The following is a 14,236-nucleotide window of genomic DNA, read 5'->3' on the forward strand; positions in this document are numbered from 1 at the left end:
ATTTTTATAAAAAATAAAAAAAGACAATCAAAATGGTTTTTATCCTTTGATGGGAAGAAATTGAGTTATTGAAAATAATTTTTTTTTATTTTACATTGAAAATAAATTTTTTTATTTTACATAAAATGTAAAATTTTTAATAAAAATATATTCAAAATAGATGTTTTGGATAGAAAATAGATTTTTGAATAGATTAATAAATTTATTGTTTGAAATAATACGAATATTTTCACTAACTATTTTAAAATGATAAAGAGCTTTTATTTAATTTTTTAAAATGACATGGAATTTTTTTAAAAGGAATTTAAAATTTTTAATTGAATTTTAATTTTTTAAAAATTTATTTTCTAGTAAAATATTATTTTACTAATAAATAATATTGTAATAAAATAAAAAATATTTTAAATTAAAATTTTTTATAAAATATATTTGAAATATAAAAAATCAATATTTATATAATTAATTTTATTAATTTTATTTTTTCTTCTTTATTAAAATAAATTACAAATAGGAAAAAAGGATATTTAATATTTTTAAGAGGAAATAAATTTTTTGTTAGAAAATAATATTCAGTTTTATGATTTATTAGTAAGACAATATTTTAAATACAAAATAGTTTTTTTTATGTTTTTATAATGATGTTAAATTTTTTCAAAAATATTTTAAAAATTTTAACTTAATTTTCATTTTTGAAAATCATTTTTTATGAAAACAAAAATATTTAACTAATAAATTATATTACAATGAAAAATAAAAAAATTATTTTAAATTTAAGATTTTATAAAAATATATTTAAAATATATATATAAAAAATTGATATAGTAACTTCATTGGTAACTAACTTCAAACAAAATTTTATTTTAACTCGTTCGTTTAATACGTGGGATGTAAACTGACATCATCCAAAGAACATTAATTAATGTTTATCATCAATTTAAACAATTACATAAAAAATCAAATAAAGATAATTTGGAACACTTTAAGAGTCAATAAAAACATTTTAAAAACTAAAAATCAAAATAAAATTTTACTCAAAATGTAAGTATTAGAAATACGATTAACTCTTTTCATTTACTATTTCTCTCAGCAGCCGTCGTCACCACTCAGCCGACAGCCTCACTGCCTCAGCAATCTCCCTGCCCTGCCTCCCCAAAGCCGCAACGCCCGCACGCAGCTTCCACACGCCTGCGCTGGAGCCAACGACGCCTCCAATCCCTCATCGGAAAAGGTAGTTGCATGATTATCTGATAGTATTACTAAATTTTCAGAGCTAGCTTGGTGGAATTAAGGGATGAGAAATTGATCAATTAGTGCAGTTATTGATTCGTCGAAGTGAATTGTGTAGGGAGCTTTGACAGTAGTAAATGTAATCACTTCCTCTTAAATTTGTATACTATGAATTATATCTTTTCTGTGAATCTACCATTGCTATATCTGCTGCTACGGATGATTTAATTATATCTTATTATTTTATATTTCTATCTAATTTGTTTGCAGATTTACTGAAAAATGTTTACTAGTGAAAATGTTGAGATCGTTGTGGAGAATTATAAGAATAAATAATATAATTGTTATATTATTGTAGTCTTTTAAAAAAAAAAAACAAATTCATTGTTCCTCATCTAAAAAGTTAAATTATTTCTTTTTTTTTTATTCGTAGGATCATGTTCAAATGTAGATTCTACAGGAAGATCATGAATAATTTTTTATGAGTTGATATCGACTATGACTATTTTTTCAAACAATGATTTTTTTTTCTTTGGATGATAATGAATTTTTATTATTTAAGTTGTATGTTGTAGTATTTGAAATTTGAACTTGTTTATTATTTATTGTGTTTGAACTATAATTTTAAGTTTTATCTGATTTTATATATTTATAATTATCACTTTTGCAAATTCTTGCTTGTGTTCGGGTTCGGGTCTAGTAATCGGTTCCTCATTAAATTAGTTTGAGAGACTATGACTCAATAATACGGTATTTAAACAGGTTTGGCTAGTAAACAGGTATTGTCAAAGTTATTAGAGTATTTATGAGGTTGTAGTCTAAAATATAAACTTGTTAATGATATGGTACCTCAAAAATAGTGGATACCCTATCTCTTCCCATCCATTTTCCTGACGCCTCAATATATTCTCTATCTCGCCACGCTTTCCTATGTCCTTTTCCTTCCATTTATTCTCATCGAGCCTGCACTGCAACCATCTCGAGTAAATCGTATGATCTTTTTACCTCTGTTTTTCTTTTTTTTTTTTTTTTTGAAAACATTGATTTGGGAATTTGACTGTTTTTCTAGACAGTGTTTTTGGCATGTTATAAGCCAATCAAAGGGAAAACAGAAAACAAAAAAAAAAAGAAAAAGAAAGAAGATGAAATCGGTTGTGGCTGTTGTTGTATCAAATAAGATGCAGAAATCAGTGGTAGTAGCAGTGGACAGGCTCTTCCATAACAAACTTTACAAGCGTTACGTCAAACGCACCTCCAAGTTCATGGCCCACGACGAAAAAGATCAATGCAACATCGGCGACAGGGTATGTCTTGTTTTTTTTTTGGTTCAATGTATGTATGTCTTGTACTTGAGGGCCATAGTAATATGCCCAATACTTCATCATGTGCTTTTTTTGGGTTAAATTGGATCCTTCTAGGCCGTTGAGCAACCGTAAGCACTGGGTTGTTGCTGAAATTCTCAAGAAAGCTAGAATCTATATGCCCCTATTGGTGGATACTGCTGCAAATGCAAGTGTCAAGAATGAAGCACCACTTTCTTCGACCTCTTAAGGTTTGACTCCACTTCATTGTACTTGGTTGCAAATTTCAAAGTTTGTGATTTCATTTGAAAAAGACTCATTACTGTTATTGTGGTGCTTGTGAGCAATAAATTGTTTATGAAGGTTGGAATTTGAGAAAATTTCTGTTTTTGATGTGTTATGAGCGTCATTATATTGTCTTAAAACCGTGGGACAGTTTGTCCAAAGTTTGAGAGCTGTTAGCAAATACAAAGTTCCTATTGCTAAATGAGGTGGAATGTGTCTCACGCTTTGAATAGCTTCTTTGACACTGGTTAATGAGCGAAGAAAGTTGTTTGCTGTGTTGTGATCTGGTTAATTGTTCTGGCAGTTTTTATTGGATATAATGAATGTTTGAACAATTTAGGAATGAGTTAGCTGGTTTGATGATAGAGATGAGTGATTGATGTACAATCATCTAGTTTAATTCTAATAGAAGGGTTGATGAACTACGATGCTTAATTATTCTAACAGACCTTAGTTTTCCATTTTGTTTCTTAATCTCTTGTATGGCCTTGCACTTATATGTTGCAATTTTCAGTCGCAATGTAAAATTGAAAGAAGACTTAAAATCATCTAGCGATGCCAGCTTCAATAGCTTAACGCTGCGTGCTTGATGCAGCGTAAAATATTTGTAGGATGAAACGGGGGAAGAAAGTAAAGGAAATAAATTTTGAATGTGTTTTGTAGGAAACAAAATGGGAGGAAAGACGATAGGAATATTTATCATTATTCGCATTTTTGTAAATATAAATTATTTCAAATTGAAAACATAAGAGTAGAGAAATGAGATAAGTTCGAGAAGGTGTTGTATATTTATAAAGATTGTTCATCATATTTAGATTTTTATTTTTCAGCTTAATTTAAAATAGATTATAATAGTAAAATCATATAATTTTAATTTTCTTTTTTCTTTTTTATTTTGTCAAGTAATGGATGGAAAGAAAATTATATATATATTTTAATTTTTTTCATCTTTTCAATCAAGAACATCAATGACAAATAAAATATATTTGTCATCTTTTTACTTTTTTTCATTTTCAAATTTTCATCTTTCAATTTTTTTATTCACCCTAACAGGCAAAGCCTAGGATGCTTGGTGAAGTGGAAAAGTGAAAGAATAGATAGGAAAAGACGGAAAAAGGATAAAAGAAAATGAGTTTTGAGTATGCTTGATAGGAGTTAAAAGTGAGGAAAGGAAACAAAAAAGATAACCATTCTTTTTCACTTATTCACAAAAATAAATTATTCCAAATTGGGAAGAGAAGAAGAGAAAAAAAATGAGAGATGCGAATTAAATATTGTATATACACAAGATTGTCCATTATATTTATACTTTATATTTTGTATTTTAATTTTTAAATGATATAATGATAAAAATCTCTTTAACTCTACCAAATAATAAGAACAATATATTTTTAATTTAATTTTTATCTTTCTTACCAAGCATATATATATATATATGTATGAAAAAGCATACATATGGTAAGAAATAACAATGTTTTTTATCTCCCCATCTTTCTCTCTCCTAAAATTTTCACATTATCCCTTGTAAAATTATCCATGGATTAGACTACCTTTCCAAGCTTGTAAACTTACTTAATATTTAAGAAAGTTTGAACATATAATTTAAATTTGTTGGGAGGGTTTGAATAATAAAAAAAATTTCGTTTAAACTTTAATTAGGCCTGGGTAATAAAATATATAGTTAAGGTCAAGCTCAGTCAAATAGGTCTAGATGCACATAAATATATACACGAGTATAGATTACGATTTTCCGTTCGTTTCTTTTTTGTCTTTATTTTTCTTTATTCACTCTTTTTCTTTTTTTCTTTTTCTCCTGTTTTTGTCTTCTTTTTTTTTTTTTTCTTCCTTTTCTTTCCTTCTTTCTTTTTCTTTCTTTATTTTTCGTTTTTAATAAAAAATATAGTTGCAATAAAAACTATTTTTACTTTTTTAAAAAATTAATTTACTTTTTTGAAAATAATCAATTTTTAAATTAACTTTTTTTAAAAAAAATTGAATCTTAACCATAAAAATTATTTTAAATTAAATATTTGTAGTTAATAAATTTTGACTTATTAAATTTAGATAGTACTTTTCTTTTTTTTTCTTCTCTCTTTTCTATTTTTTTTTTATTTTGCCCTCTTTCCAAGAGGGAGAATAACAGAAAATTAGAGAAAAAAAATAAAAAATAGATAAAATTATATTTTTAAATATTAAAAAAAACTAATTTTTTGGAAAAGCCTTTTTTTTTTTTTTTTTAAGTTTAACTCCCAATCATATAAATTATTTATAAATTTAAATTATAAAATAAAGAAAATAGATAAAAAAAGAAAGAAAATAAAAAGAAAAAAGTGAAAATATTTTTGATAACAAATAAAATTTAAAAAATAATTTTAAAAGTAATATAATATTTTAAAATAATCGTTTATTTTATTAAAAGAAATTTTAGAAAAAATAAATTTAATAAGTTTTTGTTTTAATAACACCTAACAGCCAAGTGCTGATACCAATCTTATAAGCCAACAAATATGTTTAGATGGCTATGAAAGCCTTGAAGGACTGTGATGTGTATCAAAAGGTGGAAACGAGTTTTTCAAAGGAAAACACGATATTTTTGTATATTTATAAAATTAACTTACATTTCCTAAATCAAGAGTTGGGCTTTTATAAAGGTAACTTATTTTAAAGATATTTATCACCAATAAAAGAAAATAATATATACAAAAACAAAACAAACAACAAAGATAAAAACTAAATAATCTCCTAAATTAACATAACTTGTAACAATGAATCATAAATAAATAGATAAGATAATTGTTTAAAAATGGAACAATCAATTTATTCTCTTGAGGTAGGTAACGTTACTCTCACTAGAACACCCTTGTCCTTGAGATTTAAACCAACACTTGCCTTTTTTTCATATCCTCCCTCATTGCTTGAATTGTTGATGGATTTTTCTAAACAAACCAAAATTGAAACAAATGTGCTGTGTAACTGAATCATTCTAAAAAAAAATTATATTGGTTTGATCAACTCTAATCTTTTTAAAATTTTATTGATAAAAAAAATCAACTTCTTAATTGAAAAAATTTTGATGGTCTTACAATTGAAATGGTGGCAAGAGGGTCAAATTTTCTACCATATGTCCTTGAAGATGTGGGTTGGTTTTGATTTGGGATGACCTTCTAGGGTTGCTTGATTTGACAAAAAATCTATTGCAACTTTGAAATTTTCACCTTTTTAGTTGATCATTGTGATCAAATTTGTGAGAGACCATTTGATCTATAAACAATATCCTAAAAAGCACATAATTCATTGACCTTATTGATAGTACTTTTTAACTTGATCAATCAGTAAATTAACATCTCAACCTTACTATTATATCAAAGGACATGTATATGACAAAAAAAAAGTGGAAAAGAGTTTTCAAAGGCTAAATGCTCAAATCAGGATCAAATGTTTGGGTGATTGCTCAATTCAAGATTAAATATTTTAATTCGTACAAATAAAAATAAAATGTTATCGATTTGTAACAATGTAGGATTTATTTTAACGTTAAAAGGAATGTGCATCTTACGTGTCATTAAATTACCCGGATGTAAAAGTCATGACCAACAAAATATGATGTGGAATATGACAAGAAATTAATTTATTCATGTGTAATGATAGCTTTAGCTTATTATGGTTGTTTTTTAAGTTTATTTTATTTTTTTGGCTTTTTTTTTATCGTTTCTATCTGTGAGACAGCTAAATTGAGAAAAATTTTCCATTGAAATAACATCTAAATACAATGTCTTTTTCATATATCAGTTCATCTAACAATGTAAATTCAAGGTTGATATAAATTTTGGGTTTTTCTCGTACTCTAATTTACTATGAATTTATTTTTTAAAATATTAAAATTGCAGGGTTTCTAAAGGAGGGTCTTTTGATATAAACATGTATTAGTTAATTTTAGCTAGTTATCTCGTAGAATGAGACTTTGAAAGAGAACTCATTTTTTGTTACTGCAATATGAAGGTAACTAGATAGACTTTATGAACGAATAGCAATCCTGGTAGAAAATTTTATGGATGCCTATATTATCCAGTAAATTTATTGATATTTCTTTGGTGTTTTTATTGGTATTTGTTTTCTAATATTTTATTGGTGTGATTTTAGGCTGATAAATTTACTGGTATTTCTTGGGTGTTTTTGCTGAAATTTATTTACTGATATTTTTTTGGTGTGATTGTATAGCACTGTTTGTGGGTTTTATTTATGGCATGATCCTAAAATTTTTGAAAGAGCAAAAGAGATTATTTTAGAGCTAAAAAAAAGAGAAAAAATTGTATATAATCATGTTCAAAGTTTGAAATATTTTCAAAGTGGAAGAAAAATGTTGGTGAAGCTAATGTTATTATAAAGAATATGCAATTGAGGAGAGAAGTTAGTTTTTTTATGTTGAAATTGAAAGAAAGCAATAAAATTGTTGATGATAGACATGATAGAGATGACAACTGAAAAGTAATTTGGCTTATCTTGTTCTTTTTTATACTTGTATTTTGTTTAATATTTTTTAATCCCAAAAAAATTTTAAAAATTTAACTTATATGCTTGATAGTAGGTTAGGATTGTTATGAAGGGTCTGTAAATATTTGTTAAAACTTTTTTTTATATCAATGAGTATTTTGCTTTGTGAATTTTGTTGCTTTATGTTATTAGTTGTGAAAATATAGTTTAGGGGGCGTTTGGTTTTTGGTTAGAAACGTTTTTAATAACTCCATTAAATTTTTTTTTTGAAATTATTTAAGGCATTTTTGACAAAAAATGCTTTGACTAATCATGTTATAAAATTTTATGAAGAGTTTATTGAAGGCATTTTTGACCAGAAAATGCCTTCAATAACTCATTAATTTTTTTTCGAGATTATTAAAGATATTTTTGACAAAAAATGCATTGAGTAATTACGTCATAAAAGTTTATGAGGGGATTATTGAAGGTGATCATTGAATGTATTTTTGGTTAAAAATACCTTTAATAACCCCATTAAAATTTTTTTTCAAGATTATTCAAGGCGTTTTTGATGAAAAAAGCATTGAGTAATTACGTCATAAAATTTATGAGAAAATTATTGAAAGCGTTTTTATACGAATTAAAATGTTTGATCTTGAATTAAGTAATCATTGAAACGTTTGATCCTCATTTGAGTATTTAGTTGTTTTTAAAAGGAAAACTCTACCTTTTACTTCTTCATTTCTTAAAACATTCAACATACATTTAAAATGTTACATTTGATGTACCGACAATATATAAACCCTATATATTATCATTAAATTATATATTGCTATATCACTAAGAAGCAAATTTTAAAAAATCAAAGGTCCAAAAGCATAAATAATAAAAGTTAACTTCAATTTATTTTTAAGTACTTCTCAACTTTTAAATTTGTTCATTAATATATGTAATTCACCGATAATATATAAAGTTATTAGTGTATCAAATATAAATTTTTTTCTAAATTAAAAGTTGACATTTTATAGAGGCAACCGGTTTCTAAAAATAAAACAAGATAATATGTACCTAATAAACAACAAATTAAAAAAAATAAATAATAAAACTAAATAATCATCCTAGATAAACATAATTTGATAACAACTAATCCTAAATATGTAAATAAGATAATTATTTAATAAAGGAAGATGAGACTATTGATGCAATCGGAATTTTTACAAAAAGAACTGTTGGAGTAGAACTGTTTTAAGGGTGCGGTAAAAAAAAAAACTAAAAAAATATTTGGCAAATTTAATACAAAAATATAGTAAAATGTTGAAAAAATTGTTTAATAATATTTTTGTATATTTGTAATAAATAAAAATAAAATAATTAATTTTATTAAATTAAATCATAATTTTTTAGATAAAAATAAATAAAATAAAGTGATATTTTTATTAATTAAAATAAAAAATGAATTCATTAGAAAAATGAACAAAATAAAAAAATAATTTGAAATAATATATTTTTTATAATTTTACAAATTATTGAAAAGTAAAGTAAAAATGTAAAAAATTAAATTAAATATTTGTTATTAAAATTATCATTTCTTAAAAAAGTTTTCATTTATAATTTCTATTAAAAACTGAAAACTGCTTTTCGTATAGATTAAAATTTTAAAAATTTTGAGAGACAAATGCCCAACTTCTATTTTTACAAATAAATAAAATTTTCTACAAATTGAAGCAGACACTGGCTGGTCCATTTATTCTCCTGTAACGTAAAGGAAACGCAAGAGATTAGGTAAGTGGATATAGAAAACTTATATTTGCACTTGCCTATAACACACGCCTACAGGATTTACTAAAATCAGTTTGCAGTTTGTGTACCGTGAAGCTAACCAATCAGCTGATTGCCTTGCAGTGAGAGCAGCGACTAACGAGTCCACAAAGCTCTACACTTTAGGCCCAGACTTTCTCTCTCACCTTTGTTATCTTTTGGTGAATGTAATAGTGACTTTCTAAATCTATCCTCTTTTGTAACTACGGCTTCGATCTATAAATAATATCACATCGTTTTGTCCTCTTATCGTGTTAAACAAATAAAAGTAGTCACTTAAACAACAAGCTGGTGATGAGATCAAAGAAGTTTCGCTCTATTTACGTAGTTCATGTGCAAAATTACAGAAATCATTGGCTGTTGAACCCTTGAAGCCCGACACCACTGTGACTATGCTTGCACTTGAGACGTCAGTAAAAATCGATTTTAAAGACAATGAACCTACAAGAATAATTTACAATCATAATAAAATATTACATAAAAATACGGAATAATTAAATAAATAAATCAACTAATTAATTAGATCATAACTATAAAGATTCAATATGAAATTGAACTAAACCCATCAAATTTAAACGTAAAACATTAGGATTTTAAGATGTTTTTTTATCAAAGACCAAAAAAAAAATAAAATTGGACAAGCATTTTCTAGTGCAAAATATTACTCTAAACGGCTCCTAGGTTCAAAAGTTGGGTTCACGCTTGGGATGGATGCAACCACAAAATTTTAATGAGGTTCCTCTTTAATTGTTGAAATTTGCTACGGTTACTCTCATTATGTAAGCCTACCCTTTTAAATTGTTGCACGAATTTGGTAGTTCTCAGGACTTTCTCAAAGCGCACAAACATAAGTTGATCTAATTTAACAAGTTTTAGTCATTCATGGTCATTATGATATGTACTTTCTGATTCTGATATACTAGTCACCATGATATTTGTCATCCGTAACAAATTCTAACTAATAACAGTGAGATAAATACGTATCGTACTCATTTTCGCTTATATTGATTTTAACGCTTCTTCGCTATTAAAGAAAAAAATTTATTTATCATGCAAATATTATGACACATGGTTTGTCGATGAACGCACGAAATCATAAAATAAAAAATTTGGTGATCAATAGAAACTTGAACGGTTTAATTCATACAATTCACTCACTTTTTTAAAAAGATTTCGTACAAGATTTGAGTTGAATCCTCAACACATACAACTCTATGTGTAGTTAAAAAATGGCAGTGTCTATTCAAAACTGTATCAGGCTTTTGTCAGCAAAAACAGTGGTTGACTTGAATTGAATCCTTTCCTTTTCTGTTGATCATGGAAAATGCACTCTAAAAAATTAACAAGTGCATCAGATTGCCATTTTCACCTAACATTTCGGGTAAATAATTATCTCACAAAGATTAAAAAGTTAGGTGCTCTAGCTACAAGAACACCAAACACATCGCTTCATTATCTCTTAGAAGCTCGTTGTCTAAAGCTTGTAATAGGTGATTTTTCTGTGTGTTTTATGTTGACATTAGTTTTTTTTTTTTTTTTTTTTTTTTCATGCTTTGCTTTGATGCCAATTGTCCTCTTCCATTGATGAATTTCAGTGGGATCAACTTACAGCTAGATGCTCTCAGAAATTAAGAGTCGGACGATGGACTGGTTGACAACTAAACATATAGTATAACAGGCATTGATAAAGAGACCCTACAGGGACAAACACAAAACAATAAAAAGGATTGAAAATTGAAAACCCTGGAAATCAGACCAAATTGCGTTATGATAAGTAATGAATTTAGCTGTACCAATGTCTTTTTTCGCGTGTACATTCAGAACATGTATAGCATTCTCTGTTAATATTCCAGGTTTATTTCCAGGGCTAATCCAACCTGTTTTTTCCAAACTGTTTTTTTCCCTTGCTAGGGGTACACTAACTAACGCATAAAATAGCATCACATCGGGTATCAATGCAAATTCATAATTTGAAAAGAGAAGAGAAGAAAAGAAAATGGTAAAGGATACAGTATGGCAGAAACAAATGAGTAGAGCTTATGAAAAATACACAGGAGAAATATAAATGCAGAGATCCGGAAGGATCAGAACTCCATGATTTTAGCAAATTACTGAAACCAAAGAAGCAAACCCTTCAATCAACCCCACTTCTTGTAGCCTAGAGCTTGACAATTTCAGGGATATGAACTGGGTATCTATCAATGCAATCTGCCCAAGGCCCGTCTGTTGGTGTTTTGATGGTTCTGTTGCACTTCCATACTGCACTGTTGCACTTGAATCCACTCCCAAAAGCTATCTGCCAAATCCTATCTCCCCTTTTCATCCTCCCCTTTGCCTCAATGTAGCTCATCTCGTACCACAAAGATGACGACGAGGTGTTTCCGAATCTATGCAATGTCATCCTCGAAGCCTCAACGTGCTCTGCAGAAAGCTGCAGGTTCTTTTGCAATTCGTCTATGACTGCTCGCCCACCAGCATGGATGCAAAAGTGCTCAAACGCCTGCTTAAAGTCTGGAATATAAGGCTTCCACTTGGGGTTAAAGATTTTACGGCCAATCAGAGTGAGAAGAAATAGGAGTTGCTCAGATGCTGGAAGAACCAAAGGCCCAATAGTGGTAATGTTAGATTTTAAAGCCTCCCCAGCAATAGCCATGAGATCTTTAGATAAAGATATCCCAACTTTGCCCTCTTTGTCCTCTTCTTCAAACACGCATCGGTAGGCCTTGTCATCAGCGCCTTTGTGGGTTCGAACAACGTGCACAAGGTGGTACTTGGCACGCCACCTCTCAGAACGGTGGTTAGACAAGAGGATTGCTGCACCACCCATGCGGAAGAGACAGTTGGAAAGGAGCATGGCTCTTTCATTTCCTTTATAGTAATTTGGAGTGATGATTTCCGTACTGACAACAACTGCATTAGAATTTGGGTGTACTTGGAGAAGATCACGAGCTAAATCAATGGAGATAAGCCCTGCACTGCACCCCATTCCGGAAAGATTAAAGCTCTTTACGTTACTCCTCAGCTTGTATTTGTTGATCACCATCGCAGACAAAGATGGAGTTGGAGAAAAGAGACTGCAATTGACAATAAGGATATCTATGTCCGTAGGTTTCAGTCCCGTTTTCTTGAACAAAGAATCCATAGCTGAGAAAATAACAATCTCAGCCTCAACTCTTGCTGTCTCCATGGTTTGAGTTGGAGGGATGTAATGAATAGCAGGAGGCAAACAAGTCTCCTCTCCGAGACCAGACCTTTCTAGAATCCTCATCTGAAACTCGACACTCCTAGGATTACTGCTCAAGTTCAGCCTGGAGTGCTCCATGAAGGTAGCGAAAGGAACCCGGCAAGTGACCGGAGGCTTGTAGCATGCATAATCCACAAGGTAGATGCTTCTTGGCTTGGACATGAAGTAAACAGTGGCGATGAAGATGATAAAGAAACAAGAGCACAAGATTTGAACAAGATCAAAGTGGAGCGAATTCAATAAGTTAATCTCTTCGGGGCCTAAACGAAGAACTTCAATAAGAATTGCAGCCATCACAGGGATTAGCATAAGCATAAGAACGTGATTAACAAGGTATTGGTAGCCAAGCTTAACATACTTAAGCTTAACTGAGTTGGAGAAATCTGGCAAGACCGGAGGCATATTTGGGAAGCAGAGGAAGAAAAGAGACGCGAAATGAATTAAAAAGAGAAAAACTGTCGTTTGTGGGTGAGCGAGCGAGAGAGGAGAGGAAGTAGGGTATATTAGGTGGGAGGGGGGGATTTAAAGGCAACGGTACCAATAGCAATGAAGGGGGCAGATAAGAGGATTAAATGAAGGACTCAACGCCCACTGAACTCCGATTAATTTTTCTATATCCGAGTTGTAACAAAATCCTTCGTTTCACCAATAAGCTCTCTTTCGGTGTATCCATCGCCTTCAATTTCGTGCGTAGCTCTTTTTTCATTAATTAAGTAATGATGGATCCCCCCTTTGCTCCTTTACACTCCATCTCCATTAATTATTATATGGACTTGTACTTATAACCATAGGTTACCATTAGTTGATTAAAACTTTATTTTAAGAAAATGTTTTTCATTTAAGTAACGTTAGGTATTGTTTTTAAAATTATTATAATAATTTAATTATTAAAGTAATTTTACTATTAAGATAATTTATCATTTATGATTTAAAATTATTTATTTAGTTAAGAATCATTAATTCTTAATAATTAAAGATCATTATATTTGATATTACTAAAAATTAGACATTATTATATTTAAAATTATCAAAATAACCATGTACATTATAATTGTTACATAAGTTAATGATTTCAATGTAGTTAAATATAATAATTTATATATAAAATATTAGTAATATTTTATGTACTTCATAATAAATATAATACTAATATTTTATGTACTTCATAATAAATATAATTAAATTATAAAAAAATTATTGATAATAAATTAGTTTTTATAATATAAATTATGTAAAAAAATATTTGAATTAAAAAATAAAACTAATATATTAAAATCAAAAGATTATATTATAAATAAATTTAAAAAAAATCACACAAAATGTTTTTAAACTTATTATAATAAATATTAGTTTGAAAATATTAAAATTATAATAATAAAATAAAAAAATAATTTTAAGAACAAAAAAATTTTCAATTCATATATTAAATTAGTAATATTGATTATTATTAATTTTATATATCACTTTATCCTGATAATAAAAGTTTTTCATCCTTTAGATAGGAATTAAATCACTCTCCAATGTAGTGATCCAATCACCTTCGGTGATTTAAGATTATTGTCATGTAGTATCACTAAGTAGTACCATACATGATAATTTAATCATCATGCATAAATTATTATGATTTTTTGAATGATCACTCCATGCCACATACTACCTTAATATATTTTTCTCACTAAATTCAAATATATATATTAATTATTTTTTTCATTATATATACATACATACACCATCATAACTGATGTTTATAGATAGCGATTAATATTTTCATTATAATATTATCTTTTTATATGATTTCCAATTTCAAAATGAAAATTGATTTTTTCATAATCTTTATTCTTATAATATATTTCAAATTTTAACTTAAATTGGAGTTTTACATTCTTAA

The 14,236-nt window shown here is 28.0% G+C and overlaps 1 long non-coding RNA gene and 1 pseudogene across 4 annotated transcripts; one reads left to right on the top strand and one right to left on the bottom strand.

The window, feature by feature from the left end:
- Positions 1 to 1,004: 1,004 nt before the first annotated feature.
- Positions 1,005 to 2,921, top strand: LOC111317387 (uncharacterized). 3 transcript variants are annotated; one of them, XR_016331690.1, is made up of 3 exons: positions 1,005 to 2,217; positions 2,301 to 2,531; positions 2,646 to 2,921. It is a non-coding gene; the product is annotated as an uncharacterized LOC111317387 (long non-coding RNA). The 3 variants fall into 3 exon arrangements; XR_016331692.1 differs by having other exon boundaries at positions 1,005 to 1,228; XR_002693493.2 differs by having other exon boundaries at positions 1,006 to 1,228; positions 2,297 to 2,531.
- An 8,133-nt stretch (positions 2,922 to 11,054) lies between these two features.
- LOC111317804 (3-ketoacyl-CoA synthase 6 pseudogene) lies at positions 11,055 to 13,084 on the bottom strand (annotated as a pseudogene). Its single transcript, XR_016331689.1, has one exon. The product of XR_016331689.1 is annotated as a 3-ketoacyl-CoA synthase 6 pseudogene (transcript).
- Between the last annotated feature and the right edge of the window lie 1,152 nt (positions 13,085 to 14,236).

This window comes from Durio zibethinus, chromosome 2 (assembly GCF_047325235.1).
Source record: "Durio zibethinus cultivar Kanyao isolate XHJ-2024 chromosome 2, ASM4732523v1, whole genome shotgun sequence".
In the NCBI taxonomy this organism is placed as follows: domain Eukaryota; kingdom Viridiplantae; phylum Streptophyta; class Magnoliopsida; order Malvales; family Malvaceae; genus Durio; species Durio zibethinus.